General features: G+C 41.2%; 1 protein-coding gene across 11 annotated transcripts in view; it reads left to right on the plus strand.

Moving 5' to 3' along the window:
* The window catches only part of GABRG3 (gamma-aminobutyric acid type A receptor subunit gamma3), a 650,486-nt gene that overhangs the window by 155,576 nt on the left and 470,729 nt on the right, over positions 1-24,181 (plus strand). For 2 of the 11 annotated variants that reach the window (XR_008705662.1, XR_008705667.1), the window contains one exon: positions 15,082-16,538. The exons of the other annotated variants lie outside the window; for them this stretch is intronic. The gene's annotated coding sequence lies outside the window, so the exon portion shown is untranslated. Of the gene's footprint in view, positions 1-15,081; positions 16,539-24,181 lie in introns of those variants that run through there. 11 annotated transcript variants of the gene reach the window in all.

A 24,181-nucleotide genomic window follows, 5' to 3' on the forward strand; every position in this document is an offset into this window, starting at 1 on the left:
GGTTTTTGGACTGTAGGCTCTATGCTGGATTGCACACTAGAGCCTGTAAAGCAGGGGTGGCTGGAACCTAAGCAATTCACTCCCATAAACTAGTCTTAATAGCTGTAATCAAATGTATCTTTATTCAAAGTTATGGATTATACAACATCATGGATTGAAGTTTTTCTCCAGTACTCAAGACTTTGAGTAGTCAAATCTACGAATTGTATGTGCTTTGCTGTTGCTGTTTAGTTGCTAAGTTGTGTCGGACTATTTTGTGACTCCACGACTGTAACCTGCCCTGCTCCTCCTTCCAAGGGATTTCTCAGGTGTGAATACTAGAGTGGGTTGCCATTTCCTTCCTTAGGGGTCTTCCCAACCCCAGGGATTGAACCTGCCTCTCCTGCTTGGAAGGCATATTCTTTACCACTGAGCCACCTGGGAAGCCTCATTGTATGCATTTTACTGGGCAGCAATATAGTTTTTCATAAATGATATTTAAGAGGATGTACTCAGGAATCAGAAAGATTGTGTTCTGTATCTGGATTCACCACATAAGAATCGCAGGACCTGGTGCCTGGAGACCACTGGGCTTCTGCTTCACAGTGGAGACGTCCCTGGTGGCTCAGACTGTAAAGTGTCTACCTACAATGTGGGCAATCTGGGTTCAATCCCTGGGTCGGGAACATCTCTTGGAGAAGGAAATGGCAGCCTGTTCCAGTATTCTTGCCTGGAAAATCCCATGGATGGAGGAGCCTGGTGGGCTATAGTTCATGGGGTCACAAAGAGTCAGACACGACTGAGCGATTTCACTTAGATTTTAGACTCAGGATTCAGAAAGACTGTGTTTTGTATCTGGATTCACATAAGAATCGCAGGACCTGGTGCCTGGAAACCACTGGGCTTCCACTCCACAATGGAGGTAACAGTTCCTACTCACTGAGAGTTGAAAGAGATGACTTGAGGATGGCATTTAGCTGAGAGGTTGGAATAAAGAGCTTCCCACACAGCTACCAGCCAGACACATTTGCACTGAAGTCTAGTGGTCACGTTGAACATCCAGCTGTTCATGTGAATCTGAAGCTGCTGGGAATCAGAGGGGCCCTGCTGAGAGACCCGGCAGTGTGCATGCTTACCAGCCTCATTAACAGGATGCCCACTTGACAGAAATGAGCCACTGCTGGTTCAGGCAGCTGATGGGCAGCTGATGCTTACAGGAATCCTAAAAAGACCTGCCCTCATCACCAAGGATGCCGTCTTAGGGTGATGTTAAGCTAAATAGAGGAAAAGCAGCAAAAAAATAAAACTTGTGCTTTTATGATTTATTTTTAGTTTTCAATGAGGAATGATCAGTTCATCTAAGAAGAGCCTTAGGTGGTGGATTTTTTTAAATCCTTGATTTCCACTTTGGGAAATATTGTTTTACAGATGACAAATGTTTGTCTCTTTTCTTTCAGTTTTTTTTTTTTTTTAAAGATGAGCCATGAAATGATCAGCTGGAGTTTTAAGTGTATGGCAAACATGCTTCATTTTCTAATATGTATCTGATCATGTGGCCATAAGTCTGAATGCTAAGGTGTAAATAACCTATCTTAGTCTCCCCTGGGACAATAGAAAGACTAGAAGGAAAAATAAAAACCAAAACATTAGGTTTGACTTTGCACCACTCTTTTAGCTCCTGCTGTGAGATGGTGATGATGAGAACCCAGTGATGAAGCAGGTGCCCAGGCTGCACCACAAAGGCGAGAGGAGAGCTGGGTACAAAGCCAGTACTTTGGATCCCAACTCCCTGATATTACCCAGCACACTGCACATTTAATTACTACAAGTGCTATTTTGAAGGAGGTGAAGAAGTGATTGAAATGGCTCTGGGCCTTGAAAAACTGTCAAAGTATGGCTTTTTCCCCAACTTAATCTAGATATAGTTGACGTATAAATTGTATTAGTTTTAGGTGACTTGATATTTTTTTTTTCAAAATAATTACTGCAGTAAGATTAGTTAATGTCTATCACTTCATATGGTTACAATGATTTTCCTTATGACAACTTTTAAGACCTACTGTTTTTACAATCAATATTGTTAATTGTTACTGTCAAATAATGCTATGTATTACACACTCAGATCTTATTGATTTTATAGCTGGAAATTTTTCATTTTTGGCCACCTTCACCCATTTTCCCACTTCCACAGCCCCCACCTCTGGCAACCCCAAGCTATTCTCTGAATTTATGATTTTAGAGTCCGCATATAAGTGCGATCATACAGTACATCTCTCTGTCTCACTTAATCTCACTTAGCATAGAGCCCTTAGAGTTCATATATGTTGTTGCAAATGGCAGGGTGTCCTTGTTTATAGCTAAACAATATTCCATTCTCTATATACACCACATTTTCTTTATCCATTCATTCATTAATGGGCACAGGTTAACTCCGTGTCTTGACTATTGTGAATAATGTAAATGATATAATGGATATTGGGCTGCAGATAACTCTTTTAGACAATGATTTTATTTCTTTGAGATATATAGCCAGGAATGTGGGGGTTGAATAATATTTTAATTTTTTTAAGGAGTCAACATACTCTTTTCTACAGTGACTGTGTCAATGTACCTTCCCTCCAAAAGCGCAAAAAGTATTCCCTTTCCTTCTTAAAAAACTGCTTCAGTTCAGTTCAGCCAGTTGCTCAGTCGTTTCCGACTCTTTGCGACCCCATGAATCGCAGCACACCAGGCCTCCCTGTCCATCACCAACTCCTGGAGTTCGCTCAGACTCACGTCCATCAAGTAAGAGATGCCATCCAGCCATCTCATCCTCTGTCGTTCCCTTCTCCTTCTGCCCCCAACCACTCCCAGCATCAGAGTCTTTTCCAATGAGTCAACTCTTCGCATGAGGTGGCCATAGTACTGGAGTTTCCGCTTTAGCATCATTCCTTCCAAAGAAGTTCCAGGGCTGTTCTCTTTCAAAATGGACTGGTTGGATCTCCTTGCAGTCCAAGGGACTCTCAAGAGTCTTCTCCAACACCACAGTTCAAAAGCATCAATTCTTTGGCGCTCAGCTTTCTTCAGAGTCCAACTCTCATATCCATACATGACCACTGGAAAAACCATAGCCTTGACTAGAAAGACCTTTGTTGGCAGAGTAATGTCTCTGCTTTTGAATATGCTATCTAGGTTGCTCATAACTTTCCTTCCAAGGAGTAAGCATCTTTTAATTTCATGGCTGCAGTCACCATCTGCAGTGATTTTGGAGCCTAAAAAAATAAAGTCTGACACTGTTTCCACTGTTTCCCCATCTTATTTCCCATGAAGTGATGGGACCAGATGCCATGATCTTCGTTTTCTGAATGTTGAGTTTTAAGCCAACTTTTGCATTCTCCTCTTTCACCTTCATCAAGAGGCTTTTTAGTTCCTCTTCACTTTCTGCCATAAGGGTGGTGTCATCTGCATATCTGAGGTTATTGATATTTCTCCTGGCAATCTTGATTCCATCTTGTGCTTCTTCCAGTCCAACGTTTCTCATGATGTACTCTGTGTATAAGTTAAATAAGCAGGGTGACCATATACAGCCTTGACGTACTCCTTTTCCTATTTGGAACCAGTCTGTTATTCCATGTCCAGTTCTAACTCGTGCTTCCTGACCTGAATACAAATTACTCAAGAGGCAGGTCAGGTGGTCTGGTATTCTGCTCTTTTCAGAATTTCCCACAGTTTATTGTGGTCCACAGAGTCAAAGACTTTGGCATAGTCAATAAAGCAGAAATAGATGTTTTTCTGGAACTCTCTTGCTTTTTTGACGATCCAGCAGATGTTGGCAATTTGGTCTCTGGTCCCTCTGCCTTTTCTAAAACTAGCTTGAACATCTGGAAGTTCACGGTTCATGTATTGCTGAAGCCTGTCTTGGAGAATTTTGAGCATTACTTTACTAGCGTGTGAGATTGAGTGCAATTGTGCGGTAGTTTGAGCATTCTTTGGCATTGCCTTTCTTTGGGAGTGGAATGAAAACTGACTTTTTCCAGTCCTGTGGCCACTCCTGAGTTTTCCAAATTTGCTGGCATATTGAGTGCAGCACCTTCACAGCATCATCTTTCAGGGTTTGAAATAGCTCAACTGGAATTACATCATCTCCACTTGCTTTGTTCGTAGTGATGCTTTCTAAGGCCCACTTGACTTCACATTCCAGGATATCCGGCTGTAGGTGAGGGATCACACCATCATGATTATCTGGGTTGTGAAGATATTTTTTGTACAGTTCTTCTGTGTATTCTTGCCACCTCTTCTTAATATCTTCTGCTTCTGTTAGGTCCATACCATTTCTGTCCTTTATCGAGCCCATCTTTGCATGAAATGTTCCCTTGGTATGTCTAATTTTCTTGAAGAGATCTCTAGTCTTTCCCATTCTGTTGTTTTCCTCTATTTCTTTGCATTGATTGCTGAAGAAGGCTTTCTCATCTCTTCTTGCTATTCTTTGGAACTCTGCATTCAGATGCTTATATCTTTCCTTTTCTCCTTTGCTTTTCACTTCTCTTCTTTTCACAGCTATTTGTAAGGCCTCCCCAGACAGCCATTTTGCTTTTTTGCATTTCTTTTCCATGGGGATGGTCTTGATCCCTGTCTCCTGTACAATGTCACGAACCTCAGTCCATAGTTCATCAGGCACTCTGTCTATCAGATCTAGGCCCTTAAATCTATTTCTCACTTCCACTGTGTAATCATAAGGGATTTGATTTAGGTCATACCTGAATGCTCTAGTGGTTTTCCCTACTTTTTTCAATTTAAGTCTGAATCTGGCAATAAGGAGTTCATGATCTGAGCCACAGTCAGCTCCTGGTCTTGTTTTTGTTGACTGTACAGAGCTTCTCCATCTTTGACTGCAAAGAATATAATCAATCTGATTTTGGTGTCTACCATCTGGTGATGTCCATGTGTAGCATCTTCTCTTGTGTAGTTGGAAGAGGGTGTTTGCTATGACCTGTGCATTTTCTTGGCAAAACTCTACTAGTCTTTGCCCTGCTTCATTCCATATTCCAACGCCAAATTTGCCTGTTACTCCAGTTGTTTCTTGACTTCCTACTTTTCCATTCCAGCCCCCCATAATGAAAAGGACATCTTTTTGGGGTGTTAGTTCTAAAAGGTCTTGTAGGTCCATAGAACTGTTCAACTTCAGCTTCTTCAGCGTTACTGGTTGGGGCATAGACTTTGATTACTGTGATATTGAATGGTTTGCCTTGGAAATGAACAGAGATCATTCTGTCGTTTTTGAGATTACATCCAAGTACTGCATTTCGGACTCTTTTGTTGACCATAATGGCTACTCCATTTCTTCTGAGGGATTCCTGCCCGCTGTAGTAGATGTAATGGTCATCTGAGTTAAATTCACCCATTCCAGTCCATTTCGGTTCTCTGATTCCTAGAATGTCGACATTCACTCTTGCCATCTCTTGTTTGACCACTTCCAATTTGCCTTGATTCATGGACCTGACATTCCAGGTTCCTATGCAATATTGCTCTTTATGGCATTGGACCTTGCTTCTATCACCAGTCACGTCCATACCTGGGTATTGTTTTTGCTTTGGCTCCATCCCTTCATTCTTTCTAGAGCTATTTCTCCACTGATCTCCAGTAGCATATTGGGCACCTACTGACCTGGAGAATTCCTCTTTCAGTATCCTATCATTTTGCCTCTTCATACTGTTCATGGGGTTCTCAAGGCAAGAATACTGAAGTGGTTTGCCATTCCCTTCTCCAGTGGACCACATTCTGTCAGACCTCTGCACCATGACCCACCCATGTTGGGTGGCCCCATGGGTATGGCTTAGTTTCATTGAGTTAGACAAGGCTGTGGTTGTAGTGTGATTAGATTGACTAGTTTTCTGTGAGTATGGTTTCAGTGTGTCTGCCCTCTGATGCCCTCTTGCAACATCTACCATCTTAGTTGGGTTTCTCTTACCCTGGACGTGGGGTATCTCTTCATGGCTGCTCCAGTGAAGCGCAGTCGCTGCTCCTTACCTTGGATTAGAAGTATTTCCTCACCGCTTCCCCTTCTGACCTTGAACGTGGAATAGCTCCTCTAGGCCCTCCTGCGCCCGCACAGCCACTGCTCCTTGGAGGTGGGGTTACGCCCCCCAGCCCCGGCCCCTGGCCTTGGGCATGGGGTAGGTCCTCTGGGCCGCTACTCCTAACCTCGGACTCGCGGTAGCTCCTCTCGCCTGCTGCCCCTGACCTCGGACGTGGGGTAGCTCCTCTCGGCCATGCTAGATGCGCCAGTCACAGCAGGCTGCGCTAAATGCGCCGGTCGCAGCCGCCCGTGCTAATACATTTTATTTAAACACTAAAACATGCATTATTTTCTTCCTTGGTTTACTTAAAAAAAATGTTTGGTTTCCAAGAGCAATGCAGGAACATATGCTCCGAATGAAAAGTAACTGTATAGATTAGAGAAATATATTGTGTAAAAAGGAATTATCCAACCATTCACCACATAGTCCTGCTCCTGTCCCTAGGGGCAAACACAGGCAATAATTTGAATTTATATCAATCAGATGACTTTAATATATGTATTTTATATTAACACGTATATGCCCATTGGGCTTCCCAGGTGGCTCAGTAGTAAAGAATCTACCTACCAATGCAGAAGATCTGTGTTTTATCTCTGGAGAAGGAAATGGCAACCCACTTCAGTATTCTTGCCTGAGAAATTCCATGGACAGAGGAGCCTGGCAGGCTACAATCCATGGGGTCACAAAGAGTCATACATGACTTAATGACAAAAACAACAACAATAACAACACCTATTACTCTACAGTATTCTCTGAGGGATTTTCCTCTGCATGGTTATTCATTCACCTCGCTATTTGCTAATCACTTACTCTATCCCAGGTGTTTTGCTTGTTACTAAAAATATAAATCTTCATGACCCAGACAATCGTGATGGTGTGATCACTCACCTAGAGCCAGACATCCTGCAATGTGAAGTCAAGTGGACCTTAGGAAGCATCACTACGAACAAAGCCAATGGAGGTGACGGAATTCCAGTTGAGCTATTTCAAATCCTAAAAGATGATGCTGTGAAAGTGCTGCACTCAATAAGCCAGCAAATTTGGAAAACTCAGCAGTGGCCACAGGACTGGAAAAGGTCAGTTTTCATTCCACTCCCAAAGAAAGGCAATGCCAAAGAATGCTCAAACTACCGCACAATTGCACTCATCTCACATGCTAGTAAAGTAATGCTCAAAATTCTCCAAGACAGGCCTCAGCAATACATGAACCATGAACTTCCCAATGTTCAAGCTAGTTTTAGAAAAGGCAGAGGGACCAGAGATCAAACTGCCAACATCTGCTGCATCATCGAAAAAGCAAGAGAGTTTCAAAAAGGATCTATTTCTGCTTTATTGACTATGCCAAAGCTTTTGACTGTGTGGATGACAATAAACTGTGGGAAATTCTGAAAGAGATGGGAATACCAGACCACCTGACCTGCCTCTTGAGGAACCTGTATGCAGGTCAGGAAACAACAGTTAGAATGGGACATGGAACAAAAGACTGGTTCCAAATAGGAAAAGGAGTACGTCAAGGCTGTATATTGTCACCCTACTTATTTAACTTATATGCAGAGTACATCATGAGAAAAGCTGGGCTGGATGAAGCACAAGCTGGAATCAAGACAGCCGGGAGAAATATGAATCACTTCAGATATGCATTTGACACCACCCTTATGGAAGAAAGTGAAAAAGAACTAAAGAGCCTCTTGATGAAAGTGAAAGAGGAGGGTCAAAAAGTTGGCTTAAAGCTCAACATTCAGAAAACGAAGATCATGGCCTCCAGTCCCATCACTTCGTGGCAAATAGATGGGAAAACAGTGGAAACAATGGCAGACTTTATTTTTGGGGGGCTCCAAAATCCTGCAGATGGTGATTGCAGCCATGAAATTAAAAGACGCTTACTCCTTGGAAGGAAAGTTATGACCAGCCTAGACAGGATATTAAAAAGCAGAGATATTACTTTGCCAACAAAGGTCCATCTAGTCAAGGCTATAGTTTTTCCAGTAGTCATGTATGGATGTGAGAGTTGGACTGTGAAGAAAGCTGAGTGCTGAAGAATCTATGCTTTTGAACTGTGGTGTTGGAGAAGACTCTTGAGAGTCCCTTGGACTGCAAGGAGATCCATCCAGTCCATCATAAAGAAGATCAGTCCTGGGCGTTCATTGGAAGGACTGATGTTGAAGCTGAAGCTCCAATACTTTGGCCACCTGATGCAAAGAACTGACTCATTTGAAAAGACCGTGAGCTGGGAAGGATTGAAGGTGGGAGCAGAAGGGGATGACAGAGGATGAGATGATTGAATGGCATCACCAACTCAATGGACATGGATTTGGGTGGACTCCGGGAGTTGGTGATGGACAGGGAGGCCTGGCATGCTGCAGTTCATGGGAAGCAGAGTCAGACACGACTGAGTGACTGAACTGAGTGGCTGAAAAATATAAATATGATCGTTGCTTTCAGGAAGCTTATACTCCAAACACAAATAACGGAAGGAATCATATAAAATTGGGGTTAATTATATTTGAAATGTGGGTAAAATTCTCCAATGATACCATCTAGGTCTGAAGATTTATTTGGGGGTAGTTTTTAATTTATAATTTATTAAAAGGTAAAATACAATTCAGGTTGTCTGTTTGATCTAAGTTGAATTTTGACAGGTTATAGATTTTGAGAAATTGACCCATCTTTTCCTAATTATCAAATTTGAGTGTAATGTTGTTCATAGTATCCACCATTTCTTCTTAAGGGCTGGAAGGTCTGTAGGAATATCCTCTGTCTCACTCCTGATATTGGTGATTTTTGCCTTTTCTCTACTTTGTCCTTCTAGTTAGAGGTTTATCACTTTTACTGACTTGAAAATTGTTTTTTTTTGTATCTTTGTTTTTATCTATTGTTTTCCTATTCTCAACTCCATTAATTTCTGCTCTTATCTTTATTATTTCATTTCTTTAGCTGGCTTTGTGTTTATTTTGCCTTTTTTAAGTTAATAATTTAGATTACTGAATTTCCCTTGCAGCACTGCTTTAACTTCATTCCACGTATTTTGATATGTTGTATTTTCACTTTAATTCAGTTTTATGCATTTAAAAATTTTTTCTTTGATATATAAGCTTCACCTATAAATTATGTAAAATATGTTTTGACTTTCTTGTTGTCCTCTCCTTTTTTATTTCTATTTTTATTTCCTTTTAATCAGAGAACAGATTCTGGATGTTTCCAATTACTTTAAATTTCTTCAAGTTTATTGTATGGTCTAGGATATGGTCTATCTTGGTAAATTCTTCAAAGGTATTGGATTAAAAATGTGTACTCTTCTGTTTTAGGTTGGAGTTTTTCTACGTGTATGAATTATTTTACAGGTTCTGTTTGTAGACCGATTTGTTCAGTTCTTCTGTGTCCTTGATAATCTTCTGTCTAATAGGTCTATCAATGGTTTGAATGGGGTTTTGAATCTCCAATGGTAGTTGTGAATTTTGTGTATCTTAATATCTATCAGTTTTTGCTTTATGCACTTTGATGTTCGTAGCATATTGCTGTTACATTTTCTTGAACAGATGATCTTTCTATCATTATGTAATGTCTCTTTGTGTCATTAGTAATTTTGTTTTCTCTGAAGTCTGCTTCATCATATATTAATATAGCTATTCCTCCATTTGCTTAAAATTAATATTTTATGGTATCTTTCTCCATTAAAAATATTTTTAATTAGAGAATAATTGCTTTACAATATTGTGTTGGTTTCAGCCATACATCAACATGAGTCAACCATAGGTATACATGTGTCCCCTCCCTCTTGAAGCTCTCTCCCATTTCTCACCCATTCTTACCCCTCTAGGTTGTTACCAAGTCCTAGTTTGGGTTTCCTGAATCATAAAGCAAATTCCCACTGGCTATCTATTTTACATACGGTAGTGTATATGCTTCCATGCTACTCTCTCCATTCGTCCCGCCCTGTCCTTCCTCCCCCCTGCCCATGCCCATAAGTCTGTTCTCTATATCTGTATCTCCACTGCTGCTTTGCAAATAGGTTCATCACTACCATCTTTCTAAATTCCATATATATGTATTAATATACAATAGTTTTTTTCTCTTTCTGACTTACTTTACACTGTAATAGGCTCTAGGTTCATCCTAGTCAGTCATTAAAACTGACTCAATTGTGTTCCTTTTTTATGGCTGAGTAATATTCCATTGTATATTTGTACCACAACTTCTTTATCCATGTATCTGTCAATGGACATCTGGCTTGTTTCCGTGTCCTATCTACTGTAAATAGTGTTGCAATGAACATTGGGGTACATGTGTTGTTTTAAATTATCGTTTCGTCATGGTACATGCCTAGTAGTGGAATTGCTGGTAGTTTTTTCCTAATTTGTAAGGAATCTCGATACTGTCTTCCGTAGTGGCTGTATCAAATTACATTCTAACTAACAGTGCAAGAGGGTTCCCTTTTCTCCACACTCGCTCCAGCATTTATTGTTTGTGGATTTTTTTATGATGGCCACTCTTGGCTGGAAAAATCCCATGGATGGAGGAGCCTGGTGGGCCGCAGTCCATGGGGTCGCGAAGAGTCAGACACGACTGAGCGACTTCACTTTCACTTTTCACTTTCATGCACTGGAGAAGGAAATGGCAACCCACTCCAGTGTTCTTGCCTGGAGAATCCCAGGCACAGGGGAGCCTCATGGGCTGCCGTCTATGGGGTCACACAGAGTCGGACACAACTGAAGCGACTTAGCAGCTTAGCATTCTGACTGGTGTGAGATGATATCTCATTGTGGTTTTGATTTGTGTTTCTCTGCTAATGAGTGATGTTGAGCATCTTTTCATGTGTTTGTTAGCCATCTGTATGTCTTCTTTGGAGAAATGTATGTTTAGGTCTTTTGGCCACTTTTTGATTGGGTTGTTTGTTTTTCTGGTATTGAGTTGTATGAGCTGCTTGTATATTTTGAAAATTAATCCCCTGTCAGTTGTTCCATTTGGTATTGTTTTCTCCCATTCTGAGGGTTGGTTTGTAATTTCCTTTGCTGTGCAAGAGCTTTTAAGTTTAATTTGGTCCCACTTGTTTATTTTTGTTTTTATTTCCATTGCTCTAGGAGGTGAGTCATAGAGGATCTTGCTGTGATTTATGTCATACAGTATTCTGCCTATGTTTTATAGTTTTATAGTTTCTGGTCTTACATTGAGGTCTTTAAACAATTTTGCGTTTATCTTTGTGTATAATGTTAGGAAGTGTTCTAATTTCATTCTTTCACATGTAACCTTTTTCCATATTTTTACTTCCATTCTACCTATGTTATTGAGTTTCAAGTGAATTTCTTCTAGACAGCATATAGTTGGAGCATGTTTTTTTAATCAACCGTCAATTTCTATATTTTAATTGTTGAGTCCAATCCATTTACATTTAAGATAATTATTGATATAAGATATTAACATTTAAATCTGCCATTGTCATATTTGTTTTCCCTTTGTTTAATTTTTTAAATCATTTCTCTGTTTCTCTTTAGTTATCTTTATTTGGGTTACTTGAACATTTTTACAATTCCACTCTGATTTAGCTATAATGTTCTTGAAGATATTGCTTTATATGTTTTTTCTTCACGGCCACTCTTAGAATCATAGCATACATTATTGATTTATAATAGTTTCATTGTTTGATGACATTGAGTGAAGTGTAGTTTCCTAGACCCATTTTACTTTTTAGATATAATTGACTTAGAGGTTTTCTACACATACATTGAACACCATATCAGTGTTAAATTTAGACATCAAATATTCTTTAAGAAATTCATCAGAAGAATTGTCTATTGTGTTTTATCCCTGCTCTTACTCATCTTCAAGCTCTTTTTTCCTTTCTGAAGTTCCAAGATTTCTTTATTGTCATTTTCTTTCAGTTTAGAGAACTTCCTTTAGTCATTCTTTAAGGGAGATTTACTAGTGACAGATTTGCTGAATTCTTTGAGAATGTGTTTTCTGTCCTCATCATATGGAAAGTGAAGTTGTTCAGTCATGTCTGACTCTTTGCAACCCCATGGACTGTAGCCTACCAGGCTTCGCCACCCATGTGATTTTCCAGGCAAGAATACTGGAGTGGGTTGCCATTTCCTTCTCCAGGAGATCTTCCTAACCCAGGGATTGAACCTGGGTCTCCCACATTGTAGGCAGATGCTTTACCATCTGAGCCACCAGGGCATATGGAGGGGGAGGTATTTTCACTGGCTGAGTAGAATAATCACAGTGATAGTTATTTTCTTTTAGCAATTGAAGTGTGGTGTGTAATGTTCCAGCATCTGTGGTTTCAGATGAAAAGTGTATTGGTGTTTGCATTGGCATCTGCCCATATATAGTATGTTATTTCTCTCTAGCGCCTTTCCAGATTTTCCCTTGATCTTATTTTCATTAATTTTATATTGATGTATTTAAACATGGATTATTTGGGTTTGCTTTAATTGGGGTTTGCTCAGTAGTGGGCTGCCGTCTATGGGGTCGCACAGAGTCGGACACGACTGAAGCAACTTAGCAGCAGCAGCAGCAGCAGCAGTCTCTTGAACCTGGAAGCTCATGTCTTGTAGAAGCTTTCAGCCACTATTTCTTCCAAGACTTTATCAGTCTACTCTCTTTTGAGACTTTGATGATATGAGTAGTAACTGATTTGTAATTCACATATAGTTCCCTATGACTCTTTTTTGTTTTATTTATTTTTTGCACTTTACAGTCTATTTTCTCTGTTATTTAAATCAAGTGAATTTTCCTCATCTGTCACCACTCATATAGACTTTATCTTCCGGTGTGTTATTTCTGCTATTGAGACTATTCAGTTAATTTTAAAGTTTTATTTGCAGGGGAAAAGTAGGGTGGAGGGATAAAATGGGAGACTGGGATTGACATATACACACTCCTATATACAAAAAAGATAACTAACAAGGGCCTACTTTGTAGCACAGGGAACTCTACTCAATACTCTGTAATGACCTATATGGAAAAATAATCCAAAAAGAATATATATATTACCTATATAGGTAATATATATATAACCTACATATATTCTACATATATAATAGATATGTTCTATTAATATATTCTATTATGTATATTATTATATATATCATATATTTTATATATTATATAATATATTATTATAGTTGTTATATCATTAATATTATACAATGTTAAATATATTATATTATATATTTATATATATAATATATTCTTTATATATAATAAATAAATGTAATATATAACCAGTCCATTCTGAAGGAGATCAGCCCTGGGATTTCTTTGGAAGGAATGATGCTAAAGCTGAAACTCCAGTACTTTGGCCACCTCATGCGAAGAGTTGACTCATTGGAAAAGACTCTGATGCTGGGAGGGACTGGGGGCAAGAGGAGAAGGGGAGGACAGAGGATGAGATGGCTGCATGGCATCACTGACTGGATGGATGTGAGTCTCAGTGAACTCCGGGAGTTGGTGATGGACAGGGAGGCCTGGTGTGCTGTGATTCATGCGGTCGCAAAGAGTCGGACACGACTGAGCAATTGATCTGATCTGAATATATATACATACAAAATATATATGTATTATATATATATTATGTATAATATGTGGGCTTCCCTGGTGGCTCAGAGGTTAAAGCGTCTGCCTCCAATGTGGGAGACCTGGGTTCAATCCCTGGGTTGGGAAGATCCCCTGGAGAAGGAAATGGTAACCCACTCCAGTATTCTTGCCTGGAGAATCCCATGGACAGAGAAGCCTCATAGGCTACAGTCCACGGGGTCGCAAAGAGGCAGACAGGACTGAGCAACATGCATTCCCATTCGAGTATATATATATAAATATATATGTATAAATATATATATGTATATGTATGTGTATATATATATATATATATATATATGACACACTTTATTGTTGGGCTTCCCTGATAGCTCAGTTAGTAAAAGAATCCACGTGCAATGGAGGAGACCCTAGTTTGATTCCTGGGTCGGGAAGATCCCCTGGAGAAGGGATAGGCTACCCACTCCAGTATTCTTGGGCTTCCCTTGTGGCTCAGCTGGTAAAGAATCTGCCTGCAATGCAAGAGAACTGGGTTCGATCCCTGAGTAGGGAGGATCCCCTGGAGAAGGGAAAAGCTAATCCACTCCAGTATTCTGGCCTGGAGAATTCCATGAATTACAGTCCATGGGCTTGCAAAGAGCCGGACACAACTGAGTGACTTTCACTTTCTTTCACTTTATTGTACAGCTGAAACTAACACAAGGTTGTAAATCGACTATACTCCAATAAAAGTTTTTAATTGTCTTTACTGAATTTGCCATACTTTTGTTTGGATTTTGCGGACTTTTTTTTTTTTTTTTTTTAAACAACAACAAAGAAAAACACCTACTTGGCCACACTGTTCCAGGCTCTGTTTTGTCCTAAAATACATTATCTCATTTAGTCCTCATAATATTCCAATGAGGCAACCAGCATGCAGAGATGAAGTCGCCCTTAATCCTGAGGATGAAGCCCTGGTGCAAATTCCAGCTCAGTCCTACTCTCTAAGGTCGTTGACCATTTGGATCATAGCTTTTCATGCATGAATATGGGCAGTGCTGTCCGGGTTGCTGAGCAATTAGAGAAGGAAATGCGTGAGGTGCTCCCTGCATAAGATGTTGAGTATGCTAAGTGTTCAGTACATGTCTCAGCTGTCACTGTTGCTGGATCTAGTGTCACTGCCATTCTGCAAAGTGAGGTCCAGTGAGGTACCAAGAGCACAGTTAGTTACTCAGCAGTAGAGGAGGGTGTCCTACCAACCCTAAAAGCATAGAGAAGAGGGGTGGGTGGAATCATCCTTGTGGTTTTCTACCATGTGTCTACTTTTATGAAACTTTACAAAACTGGAAAATCATATCCTTCCATTCTGATTAGCTTTCACAATGAAACTTGCACTTTGCTCCATTGTGTGAGACAGAAGTTGATCTTTATAGGCGGAGAATACCTGTTGCCACCCTGAGTAGCAAAATAGGCATGTTCCTATTTTCTTCACTTGTTACATTTTTAACTGAATGTTTACCCGATCTTCAAGGTGACATGGAAGGAGGGGGCAGCTGTTTGTGTCCTGGAGGGCGTAACCATCAAAGGTGATGCCATCAGGAAACAGAGCAGCCAAGTTCATGGAGTTCACAGTTGCACTTGGGGCTTGTATCCAGTGGAGTATACAGGAGTAACAATCAAGTATGCATTCTATGGAAGCTGTCTCAGAAGAAAGGATCAAGGATTTCATGGAGCCAAAGCTTACTGGAATCGAAGAACCACAAGTTGACAGGCTGCTTTGGTTTTCGATTGTGTGGTTAGAATAACAGCTGATATTTTAGTCTGATCCTAAAAGTGATATACTTGTTTTAAAGTGACTCTGTTTCTTATTGCAACAAAGGGAAAATGTCCAGAATTTATCTTAATGCCAAGATTAACTTGATTTCCATTTGCTACCACTAGTGTGTGTGTGTCCCCCATTAGGATGGTGGGGTCTGTGCTCCAAGTGAAGTACCCACAGCTTCAGCTTCCCAACTGAACTGTCCTTATTTTTCCTCCTTTATTTCTACCCTTTTCCTTCTTTCCATCCTTCCTTCCTTTCTTCTCTCTCCCTCCCTTTTTTCTCTTTCTCTCTTCCTTTTCTTTCTTTCTTTTTCTAAGGTATTGCTTCCACCTCTTCCAAAGAACAACACCAAAGGCAAAGTAGAATGAATGTTTACCACCTAGTCTGTGACCATACAACAAAGAAGTTGAATTCTATGAGCCATACTTGAAATACTGCTTACTCTTAAAATACATGCTCACTTCTGGCAATTTTGCATGAGATAAAATGAGAACATCACATATATGTTTCCAGATATGTTAATCAATGTTTAGGGTGTTCCTGCCTATGTCAGGTGCTGACATACTGGTATCACTTCCCTGGCTCAAAATGCATCACTGAACAAAGCAGATGCAGACCCTCCTTCAAAGAGCTTACCTTCTGGCATGAGAAAGTAAAGGAGTGACCCTTTTTACTCCTTACAGGAGGAGATCAGAAAAGTATTCCTGTAAAGGGCCAGGTAGTAAATGCATCAGGCTTTGTGAAACTTGGGCCTCTCTTCCTGTGTCCTTGTAGTGAATGCAGCTGTGGACCATATGTGAATGGTGGACATGGATATGTCCCAGGGAAACTTTATTTACAGAAACAACCCTCAAGGTGTATTTGACCCAAGAGACCTAATGTCACTCTTGGGCTTTATTTATCACTCCCTACCATAAATCTTTAATGTAGGCCCTTGAGATTTACTTCATTTAAAGTTTTTTACTGATGTTGACTACAGTTTCAACTCTTTATCTAACTCCAGCTTTCTAGCTGATCCATACTTTAAGAAACACCAAAAACAACATCTCTCAGATTCTGTAGATACCTAGCCATCTCTACACACTTCCCTTGTAATAATTCCCATGAATCCAAACAAATGTAAAGTGGACAGGAGAAAAAGAGCAGAACATATGTCTTTAGCCCCTGTGTACTGCTTGGCTAACTGCATCTGACTTCAGTTCTAGAGAAGGGATTAAAAAGAAATTGGTTTCAGTTGAGTACCTAACGATGTGTTGTGTCTTTTGGATACTCAGCTGTAAGGTGTGGCTTCTGTCCCCTAACTGTGGACAGGTCCAGAGGAGGGTCAGACAGCAGATACTCCACAGAGTGGCACACCATGAGGTCAGCCAACAGAGCTCAGACAGACTATCACTTCAGGACCAGAACTGCATCTAGCCCACCCTGGGGCGTGTGTGTTTGTGTGTGGAAGGAGGGTGGGGAGACAGGGAGGAGGGAATAGGGAGGAGAGAGAGAAAGATACCAGGGAGAAGGAAGAAGGGAGAGAGGAATCTAGGCCAAGGAAAAGAACAGCCATTCTGAGCGGTAAGCAGGTGGCCGCATGCCCTAGGGTGTTTCCAAACACCCTGTTGGGTCACAGTGTTTGTAAATACCGGGAACAGATTTGGTCCACAAATCTGTTGTGGTCTCCAAAGTTTTGGTCCATAAGACCAGCCTAGAATCCTTAGGGCCTGGAGTCATGTGTCAGAGCTAACATTTGCATGTCACTAAGTCGAATCCAACTCTTTGTGACCCCATGGACTGTACCCTGCCAGGCTCCTCTGTCCATGGGAGAGAATACTGGAGAATAGAATACTGGAGTGGGTTGCCATTTCCTCCTCCAGAGGATCTTCCCAACCTAGGAGATTGAACCATATCTCATGTGTTGCCAGGTTGATTCTTTACCACTGAGGGTAGGACGGGAAGAAGGCCTAGCACGTGTTCATGGGCTCCGTCTGAAGCTAGGTTCCTCTCTGGCTCAAGCATCATGCCTGTGTGGCTGAGGACAGGCCAGCTCTGCACAGAAGGCCCCTTGCTGAAGACCACTGGAGCCAGACTATGAGCCCAGGAAGGGGACAGAGTTGAGGACAGGATCCCTTCCTCCTCAACCTCCAAAAACACCTGTAATTCTCTCAGAATTTGCTTCTCCCCATTGCAGACCACGTAGATGGTCTCTCATTCATGAAAACTATTAAAAAAGTGAATGCAGGAAGAAGAGTATTCATGTTCAGTTTCTCCCCCCATGGAGATGTTCAACTTTCTGGGTCCCATCGTATAGTGGTGTGTCCCTCTGTCCCTCTCCTACCCTTCCCGGCCAGGGCCTCCGAGCTGTGGTTTTCTTGACATGTCTGCATCCTTCCTCTGCCCCATCTGTGCACACACAAACATGGGAACATACATGCACACCCTCCACTCAACCTCTAACCTGCTGCAGAGAACTGCCAGCTATGAGCCGACACTCTTGTTTTCCCTGGTGATGTCTAAGTGTGATGGAGAATATTCCAAACACTTAGTGCTTGAGAACACTAAGGAATATGGTGGCAGCAAAATGTGGTTTGAACATTCAAATATTGCCATTTTAGAAGTTAACTGCTAGCAGAGTAGGAGGAGAAGCATTTCTGTCTCCAGAACCCAGCAGATCCTACAGACGCTTCTAAGGACACAGAGGGGAGCAAAGTGGGGACAGCCCTGTCCTGAGAGCCTTGCTGGAGGAGGGTCTTCATCTGAGAAGGTGGAGGCTATGTTCCTGGGAACATGCTCCTCACTGTCTCACACTAGTCTCTCCAGATCCCTAGGAGACCCCTGATCAAGGTGTCCCCTTAATGACCATCTTATCAGAAGGTAGAAATAAAAGAAAGGTTAGAGAAATACCACAGGCCATCTTTGAGTCCCAGGGAATACGTTTTTATTACTTTCCGAGCCAGAGGGAAAAGACACTGAAGGGTGTGAGCCTGTGAGGGATACTGGGACATGGGCTTTCAGTCACACAGGCCTGCATGTGAGCTGAGCAGGCCCAGCTGTGGTGTCCCAGTGGCTCCCCTGCTGACTGGCCGCCGCGTGCAGGCAGGGTTTCTGGGGACAGCAGCATCTTGCCTGCCTTCCTTCTGTTTGTGAGCGGAAGCCTTCCACAGGAACCCAGGGAACAGTCCCTGTGTCCAGAGTCACAAGGAACCAGTCACCACATGCAAATACACATTATCCCCAAGCCACATTGACAGGTTTAATTGCACCTTTTGGTAGCACTCTTTCTAAAACATATTTTGCAATTCTGCCTTTTCAAAGACAGTTAATTGACTATAAACTGCTCTGTGGTCCTTGGCTCAAGGGCTTGCTGGGGCTCAGTGGTGACCCTTGATGCCAAGAAAGCCTTCCAGTGGCTGTGGTGCTGGCCACAGGCCCCGGTTCCAGAGGCCAGTGCTCTCTGACAGCTTGTGACTGTTTCCTTTCATTTCATCTTGTCTCTCCCCTGCTCTGACACTCTCATAACATTTGGATGCTGTCAGCAGAATGTCTGTTGCAATTCTCTCCATTTCTTATTGGTGTTTCTCAGCTTCCAGCAGCTTGAAACTCAGAAAGCAAATCTTAAAGTAAATCAGAACTTGAGGAATTTAGGTTCACAGAAGTTTCAGCTTACACCCAGCTACTTGGACATTTTCATGGGTGGACCTTTCATCTATGCTAGCTATAATGATGAGAGCTCTGTTAGTCGAGGTCCACATGGACTTCATGTGAGACCCTCGCAGATCCTTCAAGGGAGGAGCTATTAGGAGACTGTTCTTGCAAAGGAGAAGATTGAGGCTCAGTGTGCCTGAGAGACCCAAGGCTTTCCAGGAGAGAGTCTGCTTCTACATCCCTGTTCCTTGCCACCTGGTCACTAGATCACGGGAGCAGTGATATGACATTTTTTAAAGAACCTACGAAAAATTAATGTAGAAATGAGTCACTTCAACCATAAATGGAAAGTTATTTATTGTGTGATAAACAAGACTTTTGACGTAAGAAATATTGCAAAGAAAACAAACAATATGTGAAACATGGAGACGTCCTGTCTTAAAAACAAACACACTCCAGAGAGTGTATATTCTCTGAAACTAGAATCCAGTTTTTAAAATGTATCATTTTATAGTGTAGTCATGTTCAGTTAAGTCTGAAAGTTCAGAAGTGTTCAGTTGCTCATTTGTGTCTGACTCTTTGGGACCCCATGGACTGCAGAACATCAGGCTTCCCTGTCCATTACCAACTCCCAGAGCTTGCTCAAACTCATGGCCATTGAGTCAGTGATGCCATCCAACCATCTTATTCTCTGTCATCCCTTGTCCTCGTGCCTTCCATCTTTCCCAGCATCAGGGTCTTTTTTAATGAGTCAGTTCTTGGGCATCAGGTGGCCAAAGTATCCGAGCTTCAGCTCCAGCATCAGTCCTTCAAGTGAATATTCAGGACTGATTTCCTTTAGGATGGACTGATTCAATCTCCCTGCAGTCCAAGGGACTCTCAAGAGTCTTCTCCAACACCACAGTTCAAAAGCATCCGTTCTTTTGCACTCAGCTTCCTTCATGTTGCAACTCTCACATCCATACATGACTACTGAAAAAAACATAGCTTTGACTAAATGGATATTTGTTGGCAAATAATGTCTCTGCTTTTTAATATGCTGTCTACCTTTGTCATAGCTTTTCTTCCAAGAGCAAGCATCTTTTCATTTCATGGATGCAGTTAACATCTGCAGTGATTTTGCAGCCCAAGAAAATAAAGCCTCTGTTTCCATTGTTTCCCCATCTATTTGCCATGAAGTGATGGTACTGGATGCCATGATCTTAGTTTTTTGAATGTTGAGTTTTAAGCTAATTTTTTTCACTCTCCTCTTTCACTTTCATCAAGAGGCTCTTTAATTCCTCTTCACTTTCTGCCATAAGGGTGGTGTCATCTTCATATCTGAGGTTACTGATATTTCTCTCATCAAACTTGATTTCAGCTTGTGATTCATCCTGCCCAGCATTTTGCATGGTGTATTTTGCATATAAGTTAAATAAACAGGGTGACAATATGCAGCATTGACATACTTCTTTCCCAATTTGGAACCATTCCATTGTTTCATGTCCAGTTCTAACTGTTGCTTCTTGACCTGCATACAGATTTCTCAGGAGGCAAGTAAGGTGGTCTGATATTCCCATCTCTTTAAGAATTTTCTGCAGTTTGTTGTGATCAACACAGTCAAAGTCAATAAAGGAGAAGTAGATACTTTTCTGGAACTCTCTGGCTTTTTCTGCGATCCAATTTTATCAGCAACTTGATCTCTGGTATCTCTGCCTTTTCTGAATCCAGCTTGTACATGTGGAAGTTTTCCATTTACGTACTAATGAAGCCTAGCTTGGAGAATTTTGAGCATTACTTTGCTAGCATGAGAGAAGAGTTCAATTGTGCAGGTGTTTGAACATTCTTTGGCATTGCCTTTCTTTGAGATTGGAATGAAAACTGACTTTTTCCAGTCCTGTGGCCACTGCTGAGTTTTCCCAATTTTCTGGCATATTGAGTACAGCACTTTGACAGTATCATCTTTTAGGATTTGGAATAACTCAGCTGGAATTCCATCACCTCCACTAGTTTTGTTCATAATGATGCTTCCTAAGGCCCACTTGACTTTGCACTCCAGGATGTCTGGCTGTAGGTGAGTGATCACACCATCATGGTTATCTGGGGTATTAAGACCTTTTTTTGTATAGTTCTTCTATGTATTATTGCCATCTCTTTTTAATCTATTCTGCTTCTGGTAGGTACATACCATTTCTGTCCTTTATTGTGCCCATTTTTGCATGAAATATTCCCTTGGTATCTTGAATTCTCTTGAAGATAGCTCTAGTCTTTCCCATTCTGTTGTTTTTCTCTATTTGCATTGATCACTGAGGAAGACTTTCTCCTCTATCCTTGCTATTGTTTGGAACTATGCATTCAAATGGGTATATCTTTCCTTTTCCCCTTTGCCTTTTGCTTCTCTTCTTTTCTTAGCTATTTGTAAAGCCTCCTCAGACAACCATTTTGCCTTTTTGCATTTCTTTTTCTTGGGGATGATTTTGATCACTGCCTCCTGTACAATGTCATGAACCTACAATCCATAGTTATTCAGGCACTCTATCTATCAGAAATAATCCCTTGAATCTATTTGTCACTTCCATTGTATAATAATTGTAAGGGATTTGATTTAGGTCTTACCCTAATGGTCTAGTGAGTTTCCCTACTTTCTTCAATTTAAGTCTGAGTTTTGCAATAATGGGGCTTCTCTTGTGGCTCGGCTGATAAAGAATCCACCTGCAATGCTGGAGACCTGGGTTTGATCCCTGGGTCAGGAAAATTCCCCTGGAGAAGGGAAAGGCTACCCACTCCAGTAGTCTGGTCTGGAGAATTCCATGGACTGTATGGTCCATGGGGTCACAAAGAGTCAGACACAACTGAGCAACATTCACTTTCACTTTGCAACAAGGAGTTCATGATCTGAGCCACAGTCAGCCCCTGGTCTTGTTTTTGCTGACTATATAGAGCTTCTCCGTCTTTGACTGCAAAGAATATAATCAATCTGATTTCGGTGTTGACCATCTGGTGATGTCCATGTGTAGAGTCGTCACTTGTGTTGTTGGAAGACGGTGTGATCTATGACCAGTATGTTTTCTTGGCAAAATTCTGTTAGCCTTTGCCCTGCTTCATTTTGTATTCCAAGGCCAAACTTGCCTGTTACTCCAGGTATCTCTTGACTTCCTACTTTTGCATTCCAGTCCCCTATGATGAAAAGGACATCTTTTTTGGTGTTAGTTCTAGAAGGTCTTGTAGGTATAATAGAACTGTTCAACTTCAGCTTCTTCAGCATTAGTGGTTGGGGCATAGACTTGGATTACTGTGATATTGATGGTTTGCCTTGGAAACAAACAGAAATCATCCTGTCATTTTTGAGACTGCACCCAAGTACTGTATTTTGGACTCTTTTGTTAAGTATGAGGGCTACTCCATTGCTTCTAAGGAATGCTTGCCCACAGTAATAGATATAATGGCCATCTGAATTGAATTCACCCATCATGACCATTTTAGTTCACTGATTCCTAAAATGTTGATGTTCACTCTTTCTGTCTTTTTTTTTGGCCACTTCCAGTTTACCTTGATTCATGAACCTAACATTCCAGATTCCTATGCAATATTGTTCTTCACAGCATGGGACTTTCTTTACTTCCATCACCAGTCACATCCACAACTGGGTGTTGTTTTCGATTTGGCTCTGTCTCTTCATTCTTTCTGGAGTTATTTCTCCGCTATTCTCCAGGTAGCATACTGGACATCTACTGACCTGGGTAGTTCATCTTTCAGTTTCATATATTTTTGCCTTTTCATCCTGTTCAGTATTTGTGTGCATGCGTGCTAATTTCCTTCCATTGTGTCCAACTCTTTGTGACCTATGGACTGTGGTCTGTCACACTCCTTTGTCCATGGGATTCTCCATGCAAGAATACTGGAGTGGGTTGCCATGCCCTCCTCCAGGGGATCTTCCAGACCCAGGGATCGAACCCAGTTTTCCTCCATCTCCTGCATTGCAGGTGGATTCTTTACCACTGAGCCTTGGGAATCCTGGTCTACATTACATGCTGTGGCAAAGAATCAGACATGTCTGAGCACAACAGAACAACAAAGTCTTCATTAAAGTTAAAAACTTGTTCTCTAGGAAAGATTTCAAGAGAATGAGAAGATTAGAAAGAAACTGGAAGAAAATATTTGTAAAAGACACATATGATAAAGGACTTTTTCCAAAATACAGTATATGAAAATCTCTTAAAATTCATCAGTAAGGAAAACAGCTTGGCTAAAAATAGGTCAAAGACCTTTAAAAATACCTCACCAAAGAAGATGGTGAGTAAGCATATGTAGATGCTCCACATCATGTGACATCATGGAAATGCAAACTAAAACAATGAGGTGCTACTTACTACACACTTATTAAAACATCCAAAATTTAGAGCACTGACAATACTAAATGCTGGTGATGATGTGGAGAAATGGGAACTCTAATTCACTGTTGTGAGAATGCAAAATGATACAGCCACTTGGCAAGACACCTAGGCAGTTTCTTACCAAACAAAACATACTCTTACCATATGGTTCAGCAGTTGTGCTCCTTGGCATTTATCCAAAGGATCTGAACACTTATGTCCACATAATAACCCGCACACAGATATTCATAGCACTTCTATTCATAATTGCCAAAACTTATAAGCAGTCAACGGAGAAGGCAACAGCACCCCACTCCAGTACTCTTGCCTGGAAAATCCCATGGACGGAGGAGCCTGGTGGGCTGCAGTCCATGGGGTCACTAAGAGTTGGACACGACTGAGCAGCTTTACTTTCACTTTTCACTTTCATGCATTGGAGAAGGAAATGGCAACCCACTCCAGTGTTCTTGCCTGGAGAATCCCAGGGACGGGGGAGCCTGGTGGGCTGCCATCTCTGGAGTTGCACAGAGTCGGACATGACTGAAACGACTTAGCATCAGTAGCATAAGCAATCAAGATGCCCTTCAGTAGGTGAATGGATAAATAAACTGTGGATTATCTAGACAATGAAATACTACTTAGCACTAAAAAGAAAAGACAAACCATAAAAAGACATATTACCATAAAAATGCGTATTACCAACTTAAATGAGTCAATCAGAAAAGGCTTCTGATTCGAACTAAATATTCTGGGAAAGGCAAAACTATGGAGACAGCAGAAGGATCAGTAGTTGCCAGGGTTTAGGGGAGCATAGTGGGTAATAAGGG

The sequence above is a fragment of the Bubalus kerabau genome, chromosome 19 (genome assembly GCF_029407905.1).
Source record: "Bubalus kerabau isolate K-KA32 ecotype Philippines breed swamp buffalo chromosome 19, PCC_UOA_SB_1v2, whole genome shotgun sequence".
Taxonomy (NCBI): domain Eukaryota; kingdom Metazoa; phylum Chordata; class Mammalia; order Artiodactyla; family Bovidae; genus Bubalus; species Bubalus kerabau.